Consider the following 14,848-nt stretch of genomic DNA (forward strand, 5'->3'; position numbering starts at 1 on the left):
AAATTATAAGCAGAAACAAAAAGGATTCTGTTGAAGATGTTGTTGGTTTTCAATTTGAAAACAGTTCTGGTGTCAACTGCTATGCTAATGTAGTGGTTAATGTTTTGTTTTCTCTAGAAAATGTAAAAGAAGAGATTGTGGTCAATTCTGATCAAAGATTTTGAAGTTTGTTAAATTCTGTGTTAGAGAAATGTAGCACTGATAAAACAAAAATAGAAAGTGTGTCTGAAATTCGAAATCTGTTAGACAGATGTTTAGGTCAAACACAATTCTCTCAAAATATTCAGCAAGATTGTCAGGAGTTTTTAATGTATATGCTTGATGTATTGCATGCTGAAGGTGTAGATGTAGATCACCTGTTTGGTCTTTCTTATCAATGGCAGCATGACTGCGAGAACTGTAGGGTATCATGTACTACTAGTGTAGACTCAGAAAGATTTATATATTTAACTTTGCCAGACAGTAAATCAGTCTCCTTTAATAAGCTAGTAAAAGCAGCTGATCACAACATGGAGTGTAGCCAATGTAAATCTGAAATGATGTCAACATTATTTATACGAACATATGGCCAGTATGTCATTTTAATGTTCCAACGATGTAGGCCTGATGGAACAAAATTGACAACTTTAATTAAAAATTTTGTGGCTTCGCAGTTGTCAATATCAGGAAGGACTTTTGTAACTGCAGCAATTATATATCATGACGGTCCTTCAATAACATCAGGACATTACACAGCTTATTTAAAGTCTAGAAATGGCTGGTCATTCTGCAACGATTCTGTTTTAATTTTCAAAAAAAAATTGCCGTAGGACCTTAAAAATTCTTACCTGGTGTTTTTAAAACCAAAATTTTAGGGAAAGAATCTCGGGATGTGCTCTGAGGAATTTCAAGAGGTTCTAATGGCTCCTACACGATTTGGCCTTGAGGATAAGTGTAGTACAGAGACATAAGTTCTTACCATAACACTTGACGTCATGGAAAAATAACTGCACTTTGAATGAGTTCAGAAAAACTGTTTCTTTTTATAAGCTAATTCAAGCAGCCAATCAAAACATGGAGTAGAGGGAATGTAAGTCTGCAATGCTGTCTACTGTTTTATATTGCTTTGTGATTAAAAGTGATGTAGAGAATTAAATAATTGTAGTAGTCATAGAGGTAGTGTAAGTCTGCTTCATAGTAAGCAGTATCAGTGTCATAGGAAATGTAGAACATGAGTGAGCAAGAAGGGTAAGATATTACTAGTCCAGGATTGTGAAAGTGATCTTGAACGTTTTCTTTCTGAAAGTTGCGGAAATACAAAATGACGGGATTTGCTGACAAGAATTCCAAGAGTTATAAATGGCTCTTACATGATTTGGCCTTGTGGAAACGTGTGGTAGAGAGCGAGAAGTCATTTATTGTATGTAACATATTTCTCAAAACGATGGAGGTTTTCTTTCAGAAAGTGGCGGGCTGAAAATAAAAACGGCACAACCGAGTGTAAGCTGTTCATAGGACATCCTTCGACGTCATGGAAAGTAAGTTACTTTTGAGGAGTTCTGATTTCTGATTGGTTATGTTATATGGGTTTTTTAAACACAATCATTTTGATTGTGGTTTTTTTCCCCGCTGTTATATGATGAATACCTTCAAGTCACTGTTTTTAGTGAAATTTGATACATTCTGAGAACAGCAAAAATAAACCATTTAACATGTATAATTAATTCTGTACTGTTTGTATTTATGATGTACATGTAGAACTGTGTAGGAGGCATGGAGAAGGTGAGGCTTCTGTAAGTGTCAAAGTTGTTGCATACAGTGCTCACATTCTACGTAGTCTTTCATACGATAGACTACATTTCCACAATGAGATACCTAAGCAAAGGAAACACATGTGATGTGATTGTGGAATGAGCAAAAAAAATTGCACGTTTTTCAATTATATTACCTGTGTTTCCTAACATTACACATCACATTGTGTAGATGAGGTTTAGGCCTGTTCCAGGAGACAGAGGAGGTCTGACATTTGTTCAAGAGTGCAGTGGACATGACTCACTTCGTTAGTAGGCCTGCACATGTATTACCTCCTCTATACTCTTCAACTATCCTAAATTTCATCTGCAACCCTGAGTAGGACTTACCTGAAACAAATCTGTGGATAGGTTACACCTTATCAGCATCTAGAAACAATTATTTAAAATGTTAAGGGCAGTTTTATGAAGGCTGTGTGCCTCTTTTACGCCGCTGTTCCGTCACTTTTGTGTAAAAGATGCACCATGTTGCAAGATAGGCCTCAGTTCATTTCCAGCAAGATACCGTCAGTTTAAAATGTATATAATTAGGACTGTGTAGGGGGTATGGAGAAGCTGAGGCTTCAGTAAGTGTCAAAGTTGTTGCATGCAGTGCGTACTCTTTCATATGCTGGACTACATCTGCACAATGAGATACCTAACCAAAGGAAACACAAGTGATGTGATTGTGAAATGAGCAAAAGAAATTGCACGTTTTTCAAATACATTACCTGTGTTTCCTAACATTACGAATCACATTGTGCAGATGAAGTTTAGGCCTGTCCAGGGAAACAGAGGAAGTCTGAACTTTACTGGTTGGCCTGCACATGTATTATCTCCTCTGTACTCTTCAACAAGCCTAAATTTGATCTGCAACCCTGAGTAGGCCTCACCTGAAACAAACGTCTGGATAGGACACACCTTATTGCCATCCTGAAACAATCATTTAAAATGTTAGGAACAGTTTTATGATGATTGTGCACCTCTTTTGCGCTGCCATTGCGTCACTTTTGTGAGACAACAGCAGTGCAAAAGATGCACCATGTTCCAAGATAGGCCTCACTTCATCTGCATCAAGATACTGTTAGTTTAAAATGTATATCTTTAGGACTGTGTAGGGGGCGTGGAGAAGCAGAAGCTTCTGTAAGTGTCAAAGTTGTTGAAAAACTGTTTGTCCTTCAATCTTTTCCCTTGTCTTTTCTAATTTTTAAATACATGTTTTAATATTTTTCAAATGTTTGTTATCTCTTTCACAGATTGAAAGTATAAAAATAACAAGTGAGTAAGTTAACGACAATTATAAGGTAAATGTTTTGTACTCTTTTCGTTACATTTCTATCACATTCACCTACTATTAGTTCCACAGCTTCATTTCTTTAACCCTCAGTTTCCTGCCTCTGCTACTTCCCTCATTCCTTTCTCTATTACCTACTTACTCTACTCCTTCCACTCCTCTTCTCAGTCCCTCTCTTCTCATAGTTGCTCACTCTTGTTCACTCACTCCATCTCTATTACTCTTAGTGTCTTTGACTGATCACTCTTTCACTACTTGTTCATTATGCTTTTTCTGTGTAGTTGAAGCACACTAAGGGGCATATTATGAACACAGCCAATAAAATTATTGCTGTTTTTATCGGCAGAAAACTGCTGCAAAAGTGGTTTTAGCGTCAGTTTTCTGCCGCAAAAGCAGCTTTAGCGACACATTTCTGCCGATAAAAGCTGCAAAACTTTTATTGCCTATGTTGATAATATGGCCCTATGTTATTTACATTTCTTTGCTGTTTCAATTATTCTTTTTCTGTTACTTCTTCTTTTCTGCTTTCTGTTTTTTCTCTCTGTTATTCCACATGTTTTAATCTTATTTTGAACATTCACTCATATTCTCTAAGAAACTCTTCTTTGTTATTCTTCTACTCTCTTTTTTTTCTTTCACTTCCTTATCTATTTTGTTTTTCACAATTATACCCTCTTCCATCTTTTCTTCGGTAAATAAATCTATTAAACAGTATCTCTGGTTTACTCCCTATAGCTGTCTTTCTTTTAACATTACTCTCTGTTTACTTCCCTTATACTTACTCTTCTTTTTTTTTTTTAATTTTTTTTTGGTTCGCTCCCGGTTCGCGTACCGGGGAGCGAACGGGGAAGCGAACCAAAAGAAATAGAGGTTGCCAGAGTGCTAAACATTCTAGCAATTTTTCATAAAGGGAAGGTAGTTCTGAAAAGAACTTTATTTTTTATTTTTTGTTGTTTTATATTTTTTTTGTGTTTTTTTGGAGGGGGGGAAACAAAAATGATTCAGTACAAAGGGCTCAACAGGAGCAACCAAAAAAAAAGAAAATTTAGTTTCGGAGACGTTTTGAACATTGATGATGTTCATATGCTGTATTTATTAGAGTAACACTCATCTGTCCACATGAAATTAATTTGCCACAATCAAAACATGTCATTTTAATTTTTCCAAAGTTCTTCTGAATATTTGGGACCGTTTCTCTTGCCTCTGATGCTGTCAGTGCCACTTCATTGGTGGATGTACTGGCAGGTCGGGGGTTGTCCACCAAATCTCTCATTTGTGCAGCACTATAATTAAGCGGGTGCCACCTCTCCATGTGTCGATGCATGGTATAATTACCATAACTATATTTTTTTTCGGTCCCTCTGGAGAGTTGTTCGTGGCAGATCAGGCAGGTAACGTATCTGGCATTTACTTTCTTTTTATGTGGAGGCAAAGAAAAAAATTGCCAAATAAAATTGACTTTAACATGGGACGTCCTTGGCATTTCTTTCAAAAACCCCCTTGTCCCTTGCTCCTGTTCCTCGTCTTCCTCTTCTTCCTCCTCTTGTTGGAAGATGACCTGGCCAGTTGGACCTCTCTTCTTTGGTGGTGGTGGACGTGGTGGGGAGCCACCAGCTGCAGCTACTACAGATGCCATGAGTAAGCATGCAAAAACAGGTCTTTCTCTCATAAAAATGAAAGTCGGAGTGAAGAAAAAAAGTGGGACTTTCATCATTTGGGAAAAAAAAATGTTGTAAACCAATGAAAAGTGATTATTTTACGTCATATGATCAAACGTTCCATCATTAGGAAACTAAAAGTAAAATGAACCAATGAAAAGTTTTATGAACTAGTCACATGACCTGTTATGCTTACGTTACGTGCTCCGCGCCGCGCCTCGGATCGTTTCCGGGGCTCTGCGTTTCGCGCCTTGGTTCGCGTTCCAGAGCGCTTCCGGGTGCGCTAACGAAGGGTGTCATAAGGCGCATTACGCAGTAAAGCGATACGTTGTGATTACGCGACGCGTCACGATGTGGCTTTCTAACGTGGTCAGTGGGGGCTGTTTGAGGATCTGACTGCATTGGAAAGCAATGTGATGCTGTGCATCGCCCCCAAGATGGAGGTTCCTCGGCTGCAGTGGGGTGCCCCTTGGTGTTTCACTCGCTATGCAGCTGAGTTGCGTGCGCACTTGCGGCGAACAGGCCGAAGGCAGCACAACGCGCCGAGATCTGGATGGCACCGAGGTGGTGTCCAGCAAGTTGCCGCACTGGTGTGGCCATCCTACAATGCTGCGCCGAAAGTCGGCGTGGGGTGCCCCGTTGGCCTGTGAGGTGGCGTCAGTAGCGGACCGATGTGTGAATAGGCCGGAACCAGCACAAGGCGCCAAGATCCGGATGGCACCGAGGTGGTGTCATAGTTGAGAGTTCTGAGCAGCGCTTGTAACACTGTCTGAAGCTTATTTGCACCTGCTGCAGCTTCACTATTGCCCTGGTGTGGCCTAAGATCGCCCATGACATAGGCGGCTGCCTCCCGGGGTCCGGCGGAACTTTTTTCCTTTTCCTTTGTGCATCTTGTCCCACAATCCGTTTGACCTGAAGACACGACTAGGTCCCTGAATGTGTGCAGGGGGACGCTATTGATTGAATCAAAATGGCGGCTTCACACAAAGCTGACTCAAGCGTTGCTACTGATGCTATACAGACAAAAACTGGTTTTCAGTTTGTACATTCTTCAGGATTTTTCCATCCAAGGCTGGTTGAGAGTTTGTAGAACAATGGCTTCAGATTTTCAACATACTACTCTTCAACATTCTTCCTAAATGTAACAATGTGAGACTCACTAGGAGAACGGTGTACTGAGGGCCACAAACGGCTGTTTATCTTTCCTTTCAAAATGCTGCCAACAATATTTTCGAAATGGAAGACACCACAAGGCACTGAGATTCGGTTGGCACCGAGGTGGTGTCCAGCAAGTTGCCGCACTGGTGTGGCCATCCTACAATGCTGCGCCGAAAGTCGGCGTGGGGTGCCCGAAGGGGGGGGGGGAGAGGCGGCGCAAACGAGCCTCTCCCGCCTCTCCAGGTTGAGGCACTTCATCTGCAGTGGAGCGCCGTCTAGCTGAGTTTCGCCCGCTCTTGCTGCTACAGCGACAGGCGGCTGCAACAGGACTCTCAAAATGGCGGCCTGTTCTTTGGATTTGGGCCTGGTCCACTAAAATGGCCCTGGGACACCTTAGAACTCGGACGCTCGAATTCTTTTTTCCTTTACTCTACATGCAGAAAAGGTAAATGCCCGGTACGTTACCTGCCTCATCTGCCACGATGTACTCTCCAGAGGAACCGAAAAAAAATATAGTTATGGTAATTATACCATGCATCGTCATATGGAGAGGTGGCACCGATTAATTATAGTGCTGCACAAAAGAGAGATTTGGAGGACAACCCCCGACCTGCCAGTACATTCACCAAAGAAGTGGCACTGACAGCATCAGAGGCAAGGGAAACGGTCCCAAATATTCAGAAGAACTTTGGAAAGATTAAAATGACATGTTTAGATTGTGGCAAACTATTTTCATGTGGACAGATGAGTGTTACTCTAATAAATACAGCATATGAACATCATCATAGTGGATGGTTGGTGGAGACATTTTGACTATATCCTGGACCTGCCCGTCCTCGCCCAAAATGGCGCCGGAATAAATGGGACTCGTAACTCCTTGTTGTGTACTGGTTGCACAACCTTGATATCACGAGATACGTATGCAGTTTTGAAGCACATGGCGGGCGGGGACGAGAATTGATTGAATATTTCGACATCCCTATTGATATTAAGTTGTGATGTGTTATTGATTACTGTACTATTGAAAGTTCGAATTAACGTCACCCATGGTACTTGCCCGCAAATGTATATCTAGATAATTTTATTGTAACTGGCCCTGTCGTATTTTAATTATAAAATGTACGTCCACCGATTCCGCAACTGTTAGACACCTTAGTTCTTGCAACCTAATGGCCCGCCCGTTACGTTCCTCTACAGTGTAAATGTCTCCTCATCATATACGATTACAGTTTGCTCCGTGGCCGGCCCACGTGGTTATAGGACCGTATTTGTATACTGACATTTTCACAATAAAGGTTTTTAAAAGAAAACATGGTAGTAGTATTTACATTGGTAAAGTTTTTAATAATAGTCACTGTTTTCGAATCAGTAAAAGGCAAGTGAAATAAAGCAGTCCAATTACATGAAGGGTAAAAGGTATAATACGCAGGAACGCAGTAAAGATAAATGGTCAAGGGCTGTTGTGTTTTCTACTCCTGCAACATAAAGTGATCGATAAGAATCTGATATTCAGGCGTATCGGCGACTAAGACAGCAGGCCGAGCCTCTTTTGCTCAACGGCTCCGTCATGGGACGAAGAAACGCCCTTTTTCTCGAAAAAGGAATATATTTTACTTGCAGGACAGTTGTAAATTTTCCGGGAAAGTACATTAGCCTGGAACATTATAACATATATGTTTAAGAAAAAATAATGTTCGAAAGCAATAAAAAGCGTAATTTTTAGGTCATATGACCAAGCCTTTCATCATTAGAATAAGAAAAGTAAAATGAAAACCAATGAAAAGTTTTATTAACATGTCACATGACCTGTTATGCTTACGTTACGCGCTGCGCGCCGCGCCCCGGATCGCTTCCGGGAAGCTGCGCTTCGCGCACCGGAGCACTTCCGGATGCGCTAACGCGGCGCGTCATATGACGCATTACGCGACAACGCAGGTCCAGAATATAGTCAAAATGTCTCCACCAACCAGCGGTCAGAACACAACCCCTTTCAGCAGGCTAAATAGTTCTGTTAAATGACAACAGAAGGGACAGGCAACAAGAACCATCAGTCAAAGAGGGGAGGGCAAGTTCTTCTCTACCGGGTCACGTTGGGGCGCTACCGGAACTGATCAAATTGGTAGTCTACAGTGTTTCTGGATGTTTCAGACTGAAGCTGGCGTCAGCATGAGAGCACCACCATCTCGTAGCTCCGTCGTGGCCATTCCACGAGCAATCATGGCAGCCGCTCCCCACCAGAAGCCTGCGGGAGTCGGGGGCCCCCAAGACTTTTGTAGAATCTTCAAGGCTATGGGGACGCTTTCGAGAATGGAGCCCAAGCCCTAGCAGACAAGCGTCCGAGTTCCAAGGTGTCGCAGGGCCATTTTAGTGGACCACGCCCAAATCTGAAGTGCCGGCCGCCATTTTGAGAGTCCTGTGGCAGCCGCCTATCGCTGCACCGCAAGAGCGGGAGCAACTCAACTACATGGTGAGCGAAACGCTGTAGTCGCAAGAGCGGGCGGTAAACAGCTGAATAGCGGAAGAGGCACAGTGTAGCAAAAGCGGGCGGAATGGCAACTGAAACGGTAAAGGGGCGCCCCACTACAGCGTGTCTTCAGGTCAAACGGATTGTGGGACAAGGTCCAGAATGGAAGAGTCACCAAAAGGCAAAAAGTTCCGCTTGACCCCGGGAGCCGGCCACCTATGTCGGGGGCGATCTCAGGCCACACCAGGGCAACACGACTTGGGGAGGGGGCCGGAGCCAAGCGCCCCCTCCGAGTCCGCGCCATCACACCGTCCCTCGGGGGCCTCCGTCAAGCGGTTCAGGGAGGCACCGCATCACATTGTTTTCAAATGCAGTCACGTCCTCAAACAGCCCCCACTTACATTGAGAATAGTGAAGCTGTAGCAGGTGCAAATAAGCTTCAGACAGTCTAACAAGCACTCCTCAAAACTTTGAACTATCAGAGTGCATGAGTTTCATGCTCGAACGATTGAGCTAGCCGGATCGGGCAACAAAAAGTATAAAATAGTTATGTAAATAGTTATTTAATAAAATGTTTTACCCTGTTACTTTGCTGGTGTGTTGTATATATTTGTAATATTTGCATAGAGTTTATCGTTATTTTGGGCGGGGTGGGTGGCGGAGCCGAGCTGTCTTGCAGCCATCATGGTGTGGAGTTCAGTTCATCTCACTAGTTTCGTATTTCTCATGAGGGGTTGTTCCTAATGTTTCTATTTTAGCGAGGTCAAAAAGAGATCCCATTAGTGGCCTACTGATTTTGCTCGATTCCTTTTGTTTTTTTACACGATTTTTCACTATCTGCTAAGACTAAACAGAGTATTGCGACTCTGTGCTTGTTTGTAAATAGAGAATGAACCAAAGAGAACCAATTCTAAAACAGTAAATGCTTGGCTAACAATCAATCAAATGGAGAGAGAAGCAGGCACGACGGATTACAACGGGGGCAAAGGCCTGCGTTAACTACCCTTCACTATCTGCAAAGAGAGAGTACTCCTAATAGAAATGAGGGGGGGGGGGCAGCATTCAAAGCAGATCAGTGTGCATAAACACGAAAATGTTTTTACTTACCACGTACTTGACATTCGACAGCTTATGATATTTGCTATTAAAAAACCATTGAAATTCACTGAAAAAACCATAGGTTAGAGACCATATATAGTTAGGAATTAGCATTTAAAAAACCTTGAAAATTCACTGAAAAAACCATAGGTTATAGACCATATATAGTTAGGAATTAGCATTTAAAAAACCTTATTTTACTCACACAAAACCATTGAAATTCCATATATAGTTAGTTGCACTAACTATATATCGCGCACCCGCAATCCACTGCTGATGATGTCACATATTACATCATTCATGACATGGTCAGTGACATCACTGATGACATCACTGATGACATCTCAAATGACATCACTGATGACATCACTGATGACATCTCATTTGACATCATTCTTGTGCTAATACGATAAACCTCTTCAGACTCTAATATAACCTTAGATACACTCAGTGTATACAGACACTCACACACTGTCACTCATCCATGGAGTTACTCACACACCTAGTCAGTCATGCAAAGAATCAATCACACCTCCATTTCCTCAACTATACAGTTATACACACCTTACTTATTCAAACATATACTAACACATATTTACTCTCTTATACAATCCCTGATACAAGTTCACAATGATCCATACAGCCACTCACACATTCAGTGGCTCTCATGCACAGTTATTTATATATGCCAACTCTCACATGTACTGTGTTTTACATATGTACTTACTATGACATGTAGCATTGAGATATCCATTCACTCATCAATACACTCATGCACACAGTCAACCGCCCATGTAGCTGTTTCCACATGCACTCTTGAACTCATACACCTAGTGAATCAACTGCTCACACATCTATGCACAGAGTCACACACCTCCCAGCCACCCCCACACAAACTCAATCTCCCATACAAATACTTGGGCAACCAATCAATAACACATATAGCCTCTCGTATAGCTAATGATCAACACATGCAGCAGTTTACATCACAACAGACATACTGAAGCACACATTCAGACAGTTTAGTCACTAACCCATGCATTTAGTACGACACATTTATTCACTCACTCATACAGTCAGTCACGCACCTACTAAATCCTTCATCCAGACACTTATACATCCACTCATTCTTCAATATATCAAACATATTTAAACTTTACAGAAACACACAGTCACTGGATGATGTCATCAGTGATGTCATCAGTGATGTCATTTGAGATGTCATCAGTGATGTCATCAGTGATGTCACTGACCATGTCATGAATGATGTAATATGTGACATCATCAGCAGTGGATTGCGGGTGCGCGGTATATAGTTAGTGCAACTAACTATATATGGAATTTCAATGGTTTTGTGTGAGTAAAATAAGGTTTTTTAAATGCTAATTCCTAACTATATATGGTCTATAACCTATGGTTTTTTCAGTGAATATATATATATATATATATATACAATACTCCGCACTCGAGCCAGTGGCAGACGATCCTCGCCTTTCTTACCCAAATAGACACGGACCTTCAGGTTGGTGCAAATTATTTTGTTTCTCGCAGAGTAGTCGTCATAACATTTTGGCTCCCTGGAGCCTTGATCACATGACAACATGAATCAATATGGTGTTCGTATTTAAAGTGACAGTGCAAAATTTAAATCAGACCTCGTGACTTTTTGCAACATAGACTTAGAGGAAAGATCCAACCGGTTAATAAACAAACGGATTGCATAACACTACATACAGGTTGCTTTTGAGATCAAACGAAGGCTTATTTCAAAGGGTATGGAGATTTGTGCAAAATACGCAATGACAAATACAAATACATACAATATATATATTTGTAGGCTGGTAGTGCAAAAATCATGTGCAAACCGAGTTATTTCACAGATGATGGTATCATGTTAAAATCACGCCAGCAAATATAAATAGAGGTGGAATATTGCCGTTCGTTTATAATGTCCGGATAGTCCACAGTACTATACCATGAAGGAATAAAGCACCTATCAACGTACTAAGTTGCTAAGAAATGGCTTGTTGCACCTTCAATTCATAATTATCAAAATGTTCTATGGGTTCCCGGGATAAATGCCTGTACCAATTGTCCACTACATCTTTAGTCAGACTTGGCCAAGTGCAAAAAGCGCAATGGTGCAAATTTACAATGTAAACATGGTACAGGTTAGATAATATGGCTACCTAACATTTGTATATGGGCCTCTACTCTATAATGCGATCTTCCAACATACCCGATGTTAGAAAAGTTCATTGCACTTGAATACTAGGATAAATCCTTCTATAGATATCATTGTGGCACTAAAAATAACCTAATCTAAAATCATCTAGTGGTAAAAATTCCCAAAATGTATTTATCAAAACCTGCAGTTAAAATGACATTTTGTCTATTGTTGGGTGTAGTTGCAATATTAATATTCATTCCGAGCAATCCTTACAGGACCAATATTAAAACAAAAATTAAGAGGCTCAATCCCCAAATATATTGAATCCTACCGCCATATGGCACTCTGCTTGCTTATGCTCTCATATAGTACATAGAGATCTGTTGTGTATAAGTGAATAGTGTCCTAAACCTCAACTGTACCCCATTCCAAGTGATAAGAACTGTACATCAATAGTTAAGCAACTATAAAAGTGAAATACCTTGATAAAATGCTAAACCAGCATAGTATAGTTTGCATGAAATATATCATGTTCATTATGTTGGCACATCATAGTTTCATAAATGGAAGATAACTAGCGGTTTCAGAAATCAGGTCTTTCCCTACATGCAGCAGCATATTGATCCTGATCTTAACTGTTATGGTTTCGTTACTTGAAGGTTTGAATTGATAACCCCATCCGGGGTTACCATCTAGCACGAAGGAATAAACAAATAAGGATAGGCATATGCTTGAACTTCCTATCTACCCAAAGATTGAATACATAAAACTGTAAATACTTATCACTAAGGTAATGCCACCTGGCAACCTTATTAAGATAAAAATCATTTTTGTGCCTGTCGTATTATACCCAAACAGGGACTTAGGGTAAACAGGTGTACGTATCTTCCGTAACGTTTAACCCCCCGGGTGCTTGGTATCTAGCTGTAGTATGTATCGTGTTTCCAGTTTGTGGACCCTAGCTTCCCTATCCCCTCCTCGCCTGCTTGCACTTACAGTATCAATTACATAGTATTGTAGGCTTCGGTTGTCACTTTGATGCAGTTCCCTGAAATGCCTAGCCACTGGATAGGTATTATCCTGGTTGGCTATCGATCTTAGATGTTGAAGTATGCGCTTGTGGACAGCATTTTTCGTGCTGCCCACATACCTCAACATACACGGACATTGAAGTTTGTAGATAGCAAACTCAGTCTTGCAAGTTAGTACCTTGGTAATGCGGTGTTCGATGTTACTGAACCTGTCTTTCAATGTTTTCATGTTGATACCGTGTACAAATGACTTGCAAGTTTTACATCTAAAAAAGCAACTGTTATTGTGCAGCCAAGATGTTTTTTCAATGACTTCCGGACAGGTGTCCACCAGCTGGTCCTTCATTGAAGGGGCTCTGCTGAATGTAAGTGAAGCTCTTTGGGATAGGATTGAACCAATGATAGGATCACTCAGGATAGTTGGCCAATTACGATTAATGATCTTATATATTTATTTTTGTTGCCTACTATATCCTGTTATGATTCTAAAAGTACTACTTGGTAATGCTGATTGAACAGGACTGGCCATAATGGTCGTAGTTTCAGCCTGACCTTGGGTTTGTAATTGTCCAGTAGGTCCTGTCTGTTGTACCTCATAGATTTAATTAGGGCACTATCAATCATACGTCCAGAATACCCTCTCTCGAGGAACCAGCATCTGCTTGCTTTTTGGGCTGCCTCTAGATCGTGTGTATTGCTGCAAATCCTGATGCGGAGCATCTCGCCATACGGTATGCTGGCAATTAAATGTGCCAGATGTGCACTGCCAGCGTGTAATATGGTATTACCCGCTGTGCTCTTACGGAACAATCCAGTTTCAATTTTGTTGTCCTTAATGTACACTTCAGTATCTAAGAAAGAAACAGATGTCTGACTCATGGTCACTGTAAATGTCAAGTTGTACTCATTGTCATTGATGTCTGTAATAAAATCACTAGCTTGCTCCCTACTACCTCTCCATACAACAAACACATCGTCGATGTAATGAAACCATGCTGCCACATTGATGGGAAATACATCTTTGTGTTTGACTTTGAGGATCTGTTCCTCCCAAGCCCCCATGTGAAGTCAGGCAAAACTTGGAGAAAAACTGGCCCCCATTGCTACTCCCTGTAACTGCCGATACAGTAAGTTGTTATACATGAACACATTGTTTTTCAAACAGAAATCAAGCATTTGCAAAAGCATAGTGTTGTGCTCAGTGAACTGCCTGATATCTGTGTTAGATAGTATTCAACTGCAGCTAATCCATCCTCATGTACAATGCTCGTATAGAGCGCAGTCACGTCAAGTGCCATCATCCAATAACCATCAACCCATTCAATTTGTTGGATTTTCAGCAAAAAGTCCCGTGTCCTGTACATATATATGTATATGCATGTATATATGTATGTATATCTTTTATACCAAACTTCACAACACAATGAAGGTACAACAAGAGTAGAAGCAGTGTAAACATCCCTAACAAATAATAAGATAAGAACAAGTGGCAGTAGCAGAAGGAATATAACATGATTCTCTCACACATACAGGACAAGTATAACACTTGTAGCTGATAGAATAAGAGGTGAATGAAGGTATTAAAGCACTGTTGTACAATTTCAGTAAACATACAAGAAATACAAAACTCCCTGGAAGAAACGGCAAAACCTGATATGAAATTAACATACATTAATGTCCTTATATAGGATGATGAACTCTCCTCTACTTGGCTTGGTACAATTCATCAGTGGGTTCCTTATCTGGCACTGGAAAGCATTTAAGAGTACTACTATTCGCTGATTACACAGTGTCCTAACTAGGGGTGGGTGGAATTCTCAGAATTTCGCACAGTGAAATTCCCCAGTGTTACACAAAAACTCACGAGATTCCATAGACTTCCACCAACAGGTGGAAATAATTTATGTTGCACTGCTTGTGCTACGATTCAGCTCCAATAGAGCATTCCATGCTGAAAAATCAGCACAAATGGCAACACATGGGGCACATGTGTGCGCTGCCATTCAAGTTGATTTTGCAGCCGCTCAAGAAAAAATATATTTTAGAAGCAGCCCTCTGACTGCTCATGTTAGAAAATTATGATGGAAGGCTTCTTAGCAACCAGAAATCGGTCTAGGGGACCCCAAATCTCGCTTGTGTACACCAGCTCGCTTGCTGAAGCCTTACGCTCTTCCTGTTGTCATCGCTTTGCTTGAACCGTGACAAA

This window comes from Lissotriton helveticus, chromosome 9 (genome assembly GCF_964261635.1).
Source record: "Lissotriton helveticus chromosome 9, aLisHel1.1, whole genome shotgun sequence".
NCBI lineage: Eukaryota > Metazoa > Chordata > Amphibia > Caudata > Salamandridae > Lissotriton > Lissotriton helveticus.